The sequence below is a fragment of the Haemaphysalis longicornis genome, unplaced genomic scaffold (genome assembly GCF_048455015.1).
Source record: "Haemaphysalis longicornis isolate Haplotype H1 unplaced genomic scaffold, Haemaphysalis longicornis Haplotype H1 scaffold_7, whole genome shotgun sequence".
In the NCBI taxonomy this organism is placed as follows: Eukaryota; Metazoa; Arthropoda; class Arachnida; order Ixodida; family Ixodidae; genus Haemaphysalis; species Haemaphysalis longicornis.
In genome coordinates this window covers 132921958-132934220 of record NW_027526422.1, presented here as the reverse complement: position 1 = coordinate 132934220, position 12263 = coordinate 132921958, and the positions used below count along the sequence as shown (strand labels likewise).

The following is a 12263-nucleotide window of genomic DNA, read 5'->3' as shown; positions in this document are numbered from 1 at the left end:
GGGAGGGCAGTGCGCCATCGTCGAAGTCCATTAGCGATGGAAGCAACACCGTCAACCAGTACCGCGACGCGAGCCAACGTCAGCGTTGCAGTACCAGTTCAAGACATCGTGCCATCCTCTTCATCGACGGCGGCAGAAGACAAGGCGGCGAGACGGCGCGCTGCCGACGCCGAACGCAAGCGTCTGAAGCGCGCTGCCGACGCCGAACTTCGTGCACGAGAAGCCGCGGCCAAACGTCAACGTCGGGCCGCGGATCCTTTGCTCGGGCAACGAGTATATTCGTAGCACGCGCAGTAGAGGGAGAGGAGGTAGCACCTGCTGCTGCAACGCCTCTTTCAGCACCGGAGCACGCGCATGCGCGCACGCACCTGTTGTTGAGAGCGAGGAGGAGCGGGGGAGGGGCGCACGTGCTGGCTGGCTGCGGACGCCGAGTTACGGACGCATAACATCGCGAGTTAAAAAAAATCATCTGCATTTAAAAGAAACGTGCTCGCGTCGATTCCTTGTGGCAGAGCTCCACATTTAAAGGGGTCCTGAAATACCTTCCGCCGATGCATGGATCTACATGTAACCAAATAAGACAATGTATTAGCAATCTCCTCCCGCAAGAATTTTGTTAAGGCGATGAGTATTAGCTGAGAAATCGTAAATCAAAAACCGCGCATTATCGTCGCGCCGCGTTTCCTCCTCTTTACAACTGTTGACGGTGCGCGAGCACTGCCTCCCATGATGCTGCGCTAGTCAGCGGTGACGTACTTCCGCATTACGCTCCTCCGACTGCCGTCTGCTACGGGCAAGTTTTGTTGACACCATGAATTCCGCACTCCGCTCAAGGATGGATAAGCGAACGAAAAATCTGGCCAGATGTGTGCGGTGGCCTGGCCTTGCCCTTTCGCGGTGTGCGTTGCTGCAGTGCAGCACGTGACTTTTAATCGGCGGCGAACTCGGAGCCGCTGGGGAGGATCTTGCGCTCGGTCCCTTTCATGCACCGCGCACTGTTTATCCAAAAAGCGCCGTATCAGATGTGGCCCCGCTGGTGCCGGGTCTTATTTTGCGGTGGTGGTAATTCCTGCCGGCGCCATGTGAAAAAGACATTTTAAGCCGATACAGAACCCGTGCACAAAACGCTTCAATCATGTGACCAGTTCAGCTTGGGGCGACGTGTGGTGGAGAGCGGCAACGTTGGCTAAACATGCTCCGGCGCGGCTCTGAGCTTTCTAGCGCTGGAGCGAGCGCCTTTCTTTGACGATCTCAAACGTCGGTTGCCTTGGCAACAAGGCACAAACCGCCCCAGAGGTTAGTTACGGTTGCGTGATCCCGGTTCAGCTTGGGGCCCCACCTCGCGGCAAATGGGCACTGCAGGCATACTGCTCACTCTCATTTGGAAGTGCGAGATGCGTTTGGCATTACAGGAGGCGATGGTGTGTGTGTTGTGGACGCCTTTGTTTCGCGATGAAATGCGACGTTGTGCTTCTGCGGGTGGATAGTGCTTCCCATGGCCTGGATTATCTTTCTCGAGCGACGTACGACTCAACCTCGCATGGGGTATGTGCAGTGTGCGTGGCTAAAAACCATCTCGGCTTGCGCGCCAGAGTTAAGTGACTTGCTGTTCATCCCCGCAAACCGCGCGCGAGGTGAGTGCCGAATTTACGAGGGGCAGGAGGAGGCAGCCCATCGTCTGTCAATCGCGGTTCAGACTTGCAACGCATGTTGTGACGTTGTGTTCGTTCGAAACGCATCTCTGGATTGTTTTGAAGTGGAAAAAAATGTATCCGTCAAATCTGGGCATTCGGCTCAGGGCGTTCTCTGCGATTGCACGAAAGAAGTGCCACGGGGCTTCAAGGCTTTCTTTATGGGACGTACTCCGGTAAGAGAATATCCATGTCGTGTTATGGCCGTGTTGCATTCAATACGAACGGTTAAGCGTTTGTTTACACTTGTTTCGTTTGTTGTAAAATGTCCAAGCACTCCGGCACTACGCTGGCAGATCAGCCGGCGAGTCGACGCTGAGCAGACGACTCATCTCTTTGCCGGAAGTGCGTGAAAAAGCCGCCCAATAGCAGGATGTCTAGCTCATGACGAACATCGGGGAATCGATGATGTAGACATGTGAAGATGGCGGCGTCTAAAAACACGAAGGAAAGGGTGAGAAAAAAGCGACAAACTTTGCAACAAAAGTGTGAGCTTTCCGCTGCGCGTAAAAGAGTAATACTTGGCCCAGATGACCTTGACGACCCAATCTAACGATTGCGGTACTTCATTTAGTGTGCTCAAAATGCCTTTCAGGGCCCCTTTAACAGTAAATAAAGGTTACAGTAGATGGCGCGAGCGAGGAAACGCGGCAAAATTAAATTGACTTGAGCTATTTTGTACTGTTAGAGGTTGGCTGGAAGAGTGGGAAATTCGGCGGGCGGGTAAAAGAAGGCAGGCATTTACTCGGCACGGGGGCAGAAGACTGTCGTCGCTCGACGACATTTGAAGCGCTGTCGAGCAAATACGCCGCCAAATTTTTATTTCCGGGATGTCTTTTTTTTAAGACTATAGTCTTTCTAGCGCTACGTAAACGCAGAAATTTTGGTCTTTCTGTCTGTCTGTCTGTCTGTGGCTCGATTCAGCCACCTGGCCAAAATGTAACTGAGCCTTGCAATTCTCTTATATATCCCAAAGTCAAATCTAAACGTCGAAGTCTGGTGTTAATGTTCATACTTGTCAAGATCGCTGAAAAAAAGCAAGAAATTACGCAAATGTGAGGGGGGAAATCAATATACGAGTGGTATTCGCAGTGTTCTTTTATTAAAAAATTGTGAATGCTTGGTTTTTGCGATACCAAATAAAATACTACATGAACTGAAGAAAATTGTCGCCTGCTGTTGCCCGCGTTACCTGGCGGCATTTAAAAAATAAAACGGCAGCAGCAAGAAAGGTTCCACTAGATAGATTCCGCGTTTCTCTTCGAATGCTCGTGGAGTAGGGCAACGTGGTTCTATAAGCGTTGTAGTAGGGTGATTCGATCCACGCGCGTCTTTGCCGTGCGGCAGCCTGGCATCGAGACAGCCGACTTGTTGCAGTGGAAGGCGGTAACTTTAAATTGAATTGAGTAAACCTCTAGCGTGCCATCTTAGGAGGAGCGAGACGGGAGGGAAGTAGCATGAGAGGTGAGCGGGAAAGAGACCGGAGGAATTTAATTGCCAGGGGCGCCAGACGACTATCGTCTTCCGTCGATATTTGCAGCGAAAGGAGCAGATACGCGGCCAATTTTTTTGTTTTGAAAGGTGTCCCTTGGATCCGTCCAACGCATTCTCTTTATAGATGAGGGAGGTGTATTATCCTTAAAACGGTGCAGGTGAGGAGAGAAGCCATAACTATGTTTATTAAAGTTCGGCGTTGCACTGGAAGAGTCCGGCCTGGAGTGATTTGAGAGAGCAGTGTCGCTTTCACGACAGCTGTTCACGTCAAGGGTCATTCCCCATTTGTGGGCCGGTGAGCATTGTTTGTGCGAATTTTAAAGATGCAGCCACATGGTAATTTGAACTCTTTGATGTCGCCTGTACTTTCTGAATTAGTTTAGGGTGGGTTCAGTGCAGGTGTCCCCATGCACAAACGGTTCTGCATTTTTTTGTCTGCTTCCGCACCTACTTTTTTGAAAGTGCAGGGAAAGCCGTTAACTCATGATGCACTCTATCTACTGTGGTGACATGAAACAGAAAAGCGCAGACGCCGAGCGCTACACTCAAGAGGCAAGTGCTCCACTGCCGGAATGAGTTCCCCGAGTGCAACCAAATCAAAGACTCCTTTATTTGACAGATTTGACGGAGGCTGTGATTTTCCTGGCCTCTCCGCTCGAGTACATATCTTTTTACGGCTATATCCAGGCCTAAAATGTATCTTTCGCACTGGTAAATCTAAAGTCGTGCCAGGTAACGTCACACTCATCTTACGCCACGCTACCTGTACCGGTTGTAAACGTTTTCTTGACAGAAGGCCATAACTGCCTTTATAACTCCACCTTGAGTCTGCCAAGGCCATGGAGCCGGAGTGACGTCTGGTCTCCATCCTGGACTCGTACTTCGGGATCCAATGGTTTGCTACCATGCGGGCCAAAACGTGCCTGCGTGTATTTCAAAGTAGTCATATAAGTTTTATTGTGTTCTCCCCATAGTCCGTTTTAAAAGACGTTTCTCTGGTAAAGATGGCGGGATACAGCTTATTTAATAAATGGACATTTATTTCATTCGCATAAGCAAAGTAGGAGAAATGCGCTCACTTGATTATGCTGTATGTTTATCACATGCACATAAAGCTGATGATGACGTTTACAAGTGACTGTAACGTTCGGGGTTTTTTATATAGGCCATGGCGTCCCAAAATTGATTGCACATATTTTCCCGCAAGGACAATCGTCGTCGCAGAAAACTATATGGGGCACTCAGTTAGATTTTACAGAAAAACGGCATTGGATTAGGCTAGCCATGAGGGTGATAAGCATTGACTAGTACAGAAATTGATATTTTAGCCGTTAAACTTCTCTTGGACGTGCATAATTTTGCTCCTGCATTTTTAGTAGCGCTAAGGGGCGTACAGTTCCGAGCAGTGAATATTGAAAGTGCATAAAAAACAACAGCTTTTACTCAAAGTTGTGGTATGCTTCTACTTCTTCATATGAGAAAGTCTTCACCCATCAGATTCAGTACCTGGAGACGATCGCCCTCGTACAGCGACTGTAGGCTAGACTGCCCTAATGACTGATGTGGCCCGACTAACTTGGCCTTAATTTTTATCCTTTCATGTTGCTTTCTTTGTTTCTTTAACCCTCTGCTCTATCCTTCGACTCCCCTCTGCAGGTGACATCCCTGCCGAGCTCGAAATATTCCCAGTGTACGTCTATTCCCCTTCATTCAAACCACAAATAACAACCGAAAAGAAATGACGGATTGAGCGATGAAATCGGCGTGCTTGTGCTGTAAGAACACAATGTCTATTATCAGCTTCCATCGGCGGCCGTGCGGGGCGCATACCCGCAGACGTTTGCTCTGCAGCGCTTTCCAATCTATTTTCGTGGCATTACCCTAACGTTACATTTTCAGATGTACGGACGTTAGCAGTTACCGCAAATTGACGTTGACGTTACTCGGCAGTTCGTTAGGGTAAACGTAAGAGTGGTCTGACGTAATGCGAAGTGAGGTCGACAGCACGCACTGCCAGAAGAGGATTGGCCAAACCTTCCCCGGTAATTGTTTGATGTTAGGCCCAGGGGCACACTTTGAGTTCTGGCGGCCTTTGCAGCTACCGTAGTTCGACTTTATTGAGGTTGTGGTTGGTTTGCACGTAGCCCAGTTTAACGCAAACATACTTGACAGAAGGAGGGGGAGAATGGCAGAGGGATGGCTTTAATGATAAAGAGAAGTCAGCCTAAGTCAGACAATTCGAAAGTGCTGCCCTTCTCTCTGCACCCTCCTTGCCGACTACCTAGGAAGCTTCGTAAGACGCTCACTCGAGACGCGTTGACCTTACTGCGCTACTGCGCGGCTCGCCGACCCTCCTACACAGCCAGTATGCCGTCGGCCGGGGGCAATGAATCCAGTAACGTTGGCCGGCGGGTCACCGCTATTCGTTCACTGAGTGGAAACTAAGCATGTAGAAATATAAAGTACAGGTATCTCCACATCCGCGCACATGTGACGCTTCGCTGACTGGTAAGCTAGTAGAAAAATATATGGCTAATATAAAGGCGAGAGAAGAGCCAGTGAAGATATAGGAACTAAAGAAATAAAATGAACAGAAACGTTTATTGTAAAAAGTAAAGCATTTCACGCCACTGTGTTCACTTCGACAAATCTACATGCATGAATTGATCAGCTTTTTCACATGTAGAATTTTTTTGTCATTGCCATTTTTTTGTTGGTGTGTGTAAGATGGAGATTGCATAATTAAAGTTGCCTGATATGCTATGTTTTTATCTCTCTACTCCTAATTGGGCCTAATTCTGGCCTGCAGAATTGTTTAAATAAAAATGAAGCTGCGGGAAGCACTTTTCGGGCTCCATGAAGTACCGCATAGGTCAGCAGAATGACTACTGATTTGCGATCGCTTTTCTGCCTAAGGAATGCAGTCCCTAGAGATGAGATATCTGTGGGAATTTGTGAGGACGCTTACTGCACGAGCGTTATTCAAGAAATAGTCATTTCAGCTGGTCGGAATGGGGAAAACGAAAGGAAAATAAGCAAGATATGGGATATATACCCTATGTTTCACTTCCGGACAGCGCCGGGGTAGGGGTTGAACCGCCGACCACAACTAGAAAATTTTAATTACAAAGGAATCTCACTAAGGGGTTGACGGCACATTACAGGTTTAATTAGTAAATATTGTTTAGTTCTGTTGGTGGAATACTAACATGTTTATTGGTACATATAGTTTGGTTATGTGATGTTGAATGCAACGTCACAAGGTATAAAAACAAAAAATGACCGATTGATCTGGGGCATTGGATGCATTGATTTAGGATTTGCAAGTTCGAAACCCCGATAGCGCATGTGTTTTTTTTTAAATTTAGGTTTTTGTGTTGGGGTAATGTGTTCTACATTTAATTCGCCATTTCGCGCTGCAACATTTGTTGCGCCACGAGCGAGTTCGCAGATTGCGTGCAGACTGACACTGACCTGCTGGCGAGTTCTCGTTGGTGTGGTGTTGACATAAGTACCGACTTCCTGTGGGTACAGTACAGTTTCAGCCGACTTTCGGCCTGTTGCGAACACACCTCTTACGACCCAGGCAGAAGCGAGGCAATCGCCAAAGATGGGGGCAAAGCGCCTCGCAGTTGAGCATCTGCGGTGACGCGAAAGGCGTTCAGCCGCTACGATTACGATTAGAATCTTTACGATTCTAAGCCATGCTGGCGGACTTACCTGGCCCAGTTTACAGCCTACAACATGGAAGAAGCGCGGTATGCCGATTCCTGAGATGTCAAGAATCCCAGGCAATGATAACATTGGATGCCAAGCATGTTGTTTCACAGAACCGAAACCGCAACTCGTTTAATTCCAATCTTGGCACCGTCCAATTACATTGCATCTCGAATACGCTTCACTGATGTTAGTTGTTGCCGCCGCCGCAAACGTCGGAGAGTATTTCTTCTTCATTAAGGCTTTACTAATAAAATACTGCTTTATTGACCGGATAAACGATATTGTGTTTATTTGAGCCACTATATGCAATGCAAACAAAAACGCAAGTTTCACAAATTCACTGTACGTTTTGTTTATTCATTTCACTTCATTTCATTTCACTTATTTGCTCCTTAAAGTCCTGAGGGCATTACATAAGGGGGGGTGGGCTTGCGCCAAGGTATCAGGTGCGTTTTAACGACTTTTTCGTAAATTATATTTTGGCAGCTCATTTTGTATCACGCCTAGCCATTATCTGGCTAACACCAAAGATTATAGTTATTTTTAAATTGTATCCTTTCTACCTCAACTGCCACAGTTTAAATTTACTTTACATCACTGTTTTCTAACATATGTAATTTTATCGGCGCTCTTTGGCTTAGTTTGGCTTGCTTCACAGAAAACCAATCATCATCATCAAAAACGATGTAAGAGGACGAACTACCGCATGGGTGGATGTTTGGCCTCAACTGCAGAATATGGCAGCAAACTGGATCATTTCTGTGACCATTAGATAAACAGCCTTTGCTTGTCATGCAAATATTTCCTTACTTCATGTTCATCCGGCTCAAATTCATTTACTGGCGCCTACAGCCCCCTCTGTGATCCTAAAGAAGTGTTTGGCACTTCGCTATTGGCGTAGCTATTCCGTTTGGCCGTCATGATGGAAAACGTGAAAGATCGTGAAATGCCTGGCATCCCTTCACCCTTGTTTTGCATCGCACACACCATCACTACTGTATGTGCGTTCACAGCTGGTTGAAGGCATATCCGAAGCTCCTATAGCCATTTTATATCATTGCTAAATTTCTGTCAGTACTCAGTACTTTTCTGCCGCTCCTAATGAACAGCGCGCAGGAAGAGGACTTACTAAGGAATGCGCGCACAGCGCTGCGTCTGCGTCCTTTCTGTGTGTCGGTTGCTGTGCGCTGTGCATGAACAATCTCAATGTACCAACTAGCCCACCAGTTAATACTCATAGACTTCTTTTTCTGCTACCGTAAGGAATCATGCAATCCTTGCACGCCCAATGCAACATCTGCAATGAACGGCGCGTTTGTCATCCTCCACAGCCGTCATCGCGATTCTTTCGATATGCTTCGGGGATTAACGCAAGCATCTGTTTTGCAATAGTTCGCTTCACTTTACATGTGCTGAAACATGTCCGTTGTCAAGGTTTGCCAGTGCTGTCAGTTTATAGACCACGATGGGAAGTATTGAGCAAGGTTAGCGATTTTGTCAGATCGTCGCGGGGCTTCACAAGGGCGAAGCATGTTTCTTTTGCCAAAACAGCAAGAACCACCATGTAATGACTGCTTCGATGGCTGCTCGTGTCTGTTGCCTACAAAGCTTTTGTATCGGGAATTTATAGTTTGGCGTTTATTTTATTCTGCCTCAGACAAACTTTATTACAGCACACGATTTTACGAGGTTGTTCTTAACGTAGAGGTGTAGAATTGCTTGTCTTTTCTTTATAATTATCTTAGAACCTTCGGGGAAGGGCTGTGTAACATCTGCTAAAATTGCGCAATACAGAGATAAAAGTGAGAGAACCTGAAGTCGCATGCTAAGGAAAGCTCTTTGAAAATGCCAAAATCAAGCCCACACTGTGAAGACTTGTGGAGGTTTAGGTGTGGTGAAAGCACCCAAGTGAATCAGTACACACTGGAAAAACGGATGGGTCATCAGGCCAGTTCGAAAGAGTACATTAGAAAAAGAGTGGTACGCTAGGCGAGTTCTTACGCTGTCGCCTTAGGAATAGCGCTAAAAGGAGGGCGCAAATGAAGCAGAAAAAACAGTGCTCGTCTTGTCCCATTTCTTTGAACCGGTCTTTTGCTCGCCGTTGCAAGAAGTACATTGGAACTTCTGTAATCAATAAAAAACGAACCACGTGTTGTTGTCTTGGCAAGAACATCAACTTAACTCTTGCAAACAGAAGAGAAAGTTTTAAATGAAGCTAAGACAAATCATGAACCGTAAATAACTAACAAACAAAATGATAAAAAACACCAATCATTTCTCTTTCAAAATGTATAGCCAGCAATTCTAGGGCGATAGAATTTGTGACGAAGATACAAACTTTTAAAAACGATAATTTTTTCACCTACCTACTGGAGTTGCGGTCACCGGATCACCGCGGCCCTTTTCGCACCACTTTCGCCATACTGCCGCGAAATTGGACGCGACAACACTAACAGTGTCCCGCCGTTGCCGCCTGGCCGCCGGGCAGAGCTTGCTTGTGCCTCGGTGGTTGGGGTTTCCCGCCGCGGTGGACGCCTTCTTCGGCAGCCGCCGCCTACGAGCAAGCAAGAACAGAAACAAACGAAAAAAAAAAACGTGGGCGTCAGGTGTGTTATTCAAACAAATGCAGATTTTTGTAAATGGTACCACCATCCCATCTTGCGCGACGAACTTGTTCCACAGCACCAGTATTGTTTTCAACGAATCGATCACCGTCACTAGGTTGGCGTTCTCACTAACCATACAAACATAGCTGCACAGTCGTTCAAGCAACAATAGTCTGATTAGGGTCGCATGAAGGCGGCGATGGGAGCAGTCATAGTTGATTTTACCCAACCGGCCGAACCGCTTCCGCTCACTGACTAGCCAGAGTCACTGTATAATGATTATGGCTTGTCAGTGAGCAGAAGCGGTTTGTCCGGTTGGGTAAAATCAAGACAGACTGATCCGTGCGCAATTGCGGAACGACACCAGCCATGATTGCTGTACTGCATGGGAGCAGTCTGTCTTGATTTTGACCCACCCGGCCAAACCGCTTCAGCTCACTGACTAGCCAGAGTCACTGGTAATTATTAATAATGACTCTGGCATGTCAGTGAGCCGAAGCGGTTAGGCCGGTTGGGTAAAAATCAGGACAGACTGCCCCCATCGCCGCCATTATGCGACACTAATTAGACCGTTGCTAGTTCATGCCTTGTCGTTCTCTTGAATAGAATTGCTTTGCCGCTGAGATTTTTGCTATTAATGACAATCATCTCTTTCCTGAAAGACTGGCTAAGATTGTACACGCATGGTCACTTTATTATATATATTTTTTTGTATGCTAACGTCTTGCTTGTATTCGTACAAACTCTCCCCTCCTGTGCAAATCCACTCCCCTCGGTAATGTCATTTGCAATGAGGGGAAAAGAAATAATAAATAATTAGGTGAGTAAATAATTAAAACTATATACACAATAAAAATAAATAAATAAATAAATAAATAAATAAATAAGGATACCTTTATCTGTGAAAGGCCTCGCGCTACGAAGACCCGTAGTGCCCCTTGTTTCATTTATTTATTTAATTAACGTAATGTACAGAAAGTAAGCATTACAACGAGGGTGAGCTGGAACAGTAAAAGAAATCTTGACGGCTAAAAAGGATACTAGATAGAACGAAGGACCTGAGAGGCAATTATTAAGTTCAGTGAAGCAGGTTCTGTTGATGCTTGCGTGCAGAACATCAAGGAATTTTGCTAGTCGCCTGTCACATTGTGTTGAAGCGTGAACGATTCGAACCTCTTGAGGGAACTAGTAGAAAACAGTCTCGCATGTTATTGGATCGCGCACAAAGGGCGCACTCGCTATTTTCCGACGCTGAACAAATGTACGAACCCTACAAATAAACAAATTCGGTGTAAAAAACATTTTTTGTCCATTTCTATGCTACATCCCCTCGGAATGTTGGTGTATCTGTAGAATGTGTGGCACCACGCGCTTTCTTCGCGTACAGGGGGCACACAGGGTATTTTATAAAATGCCTTAGGGCCTTTATATTTTAACGCACGATTATTGTGCGCCTCATGGAAATATGCATTGCCGATAATGCGGTGGAGTATAGCAGAGAAACGAACTACATATCGACCTGCTGCATAGCATTGAATCCCTTTATAAAGGGATTTTGTCACTGTAAATCTGGCTGACCGCATTGATTGTGTTAATTGGAGTGAAGCGACGGTAGGTACTTACCCGCGTACCAAAGCACAGTCTCATTTTTCTGAAGGGCTGCAGATGCGGCCATCCTTTTTGCGGTGGGCAAAAAACAACTGTACAATACAAACCGGACGAAGTGGATGTATGGAGACGAGCTGCTGTAAAAAATGCTTGGGCAATACCCGACTACTCCGCACCGGAGTTTCTGACATTTTTCGACTCATCCGCGCATATTCCACAGCTGCAGTGTACCGCAGCTGGGCATAATGCGTCATCACAAAGGAAGTGAGCGCAAACCTTCTAATGCACAAGCTCACAAAAACTTTTGAACAAAACCCAAGAACCGCAGGTTTACCACAGTACGCTCAGAAGTTGTAACGGTGCTCCAGTTTTTTTTTTTTCTGGTGATGTATGGGATGTGCGCAACGCTCGCATGCAATCAGTAAAAAGGCCGAACGCAATGCCGAAACGAACACTTGCGCATCTCCTTTTACATCGCCACTGATGTCCTCATTATTTTTTGTTCATACAACCAAAGCTGTGGACGCCACCTGCTGCTCTTTGCGGTTTATATTTATTTCTTCCTTTCAAAGGGATTCGTAACCACCCTGGTATTTCGCCGCTTAGGACACCAAGTTTGCCATACGCCTACGCAAATTTTACGCAATAGCCAATCATGGTGTACTCTTTTGTTGAGATAGGGGGCGGTAATATACCGCAAGACATGTCCATTGCCCACAACACTCCCTTTCAAATACTAGCGTTGCTTTGGTGTCACAGTTGGCGCCAGGAATTCTTTTTATTTTCGGTTAAGAACTAGACTTGGCGACTATAGGTTTGTTTCACCCCAATAGCTTTAAGCTTGCGGGGATATTGGAGGTCCAGCCAGACTTTTCGCCTGCTGGAGCCTTGGCCTCCAGCAGAGCAAAAGCGCTTTAACGCATGCGCCGTGACTCCTCCTACCAAGCTGTTCAACACTCCTTGGAGACCGGCCTGCGCAACAAATCAGGTAAACATTCAGAATTTGTGATGGATAAATTATGCCGTTATTCCACCTAACTAATGTTGGGAGCCCTACTTTACTTACTAAACGCTATGCTCGCATCATCTTTTTCCGGTGTGGATGTAGTCAAGCTATTGGAAAATGTATATCGACAAATTTCAT

At 46.5% G+C, this 12263-nt stretch overlaps 1 protein-coding gene and 1 long non-coding RNA gene across 2 annotated transcripts in view; one reads left to right on the top strand and one right to left on the bottom strand.

Annotated features, from left to right (window-relative positions):
* Positions 1–12263, top strand: part of LOC144145148 (uncharacterized) — a 60533-nt gene that overhangs the window by 38792 nt on the left and 9478 nt on the right. The window lies entirely within an intron of this gene.
* LOC144147014 (uncharacterized) lies at positions 6901–11311 on the bottom strand. The gene is made up of 3 exons (XR_013317798.1): positions 11135–11311; positions 9272–9459; positions 6901–9029 (listed from the first exon to the last, which is right to left on the bottom strand). It is a non-coding gene; the product is annotated as an uncharacterized LOC144147014 (long non-coding RNA).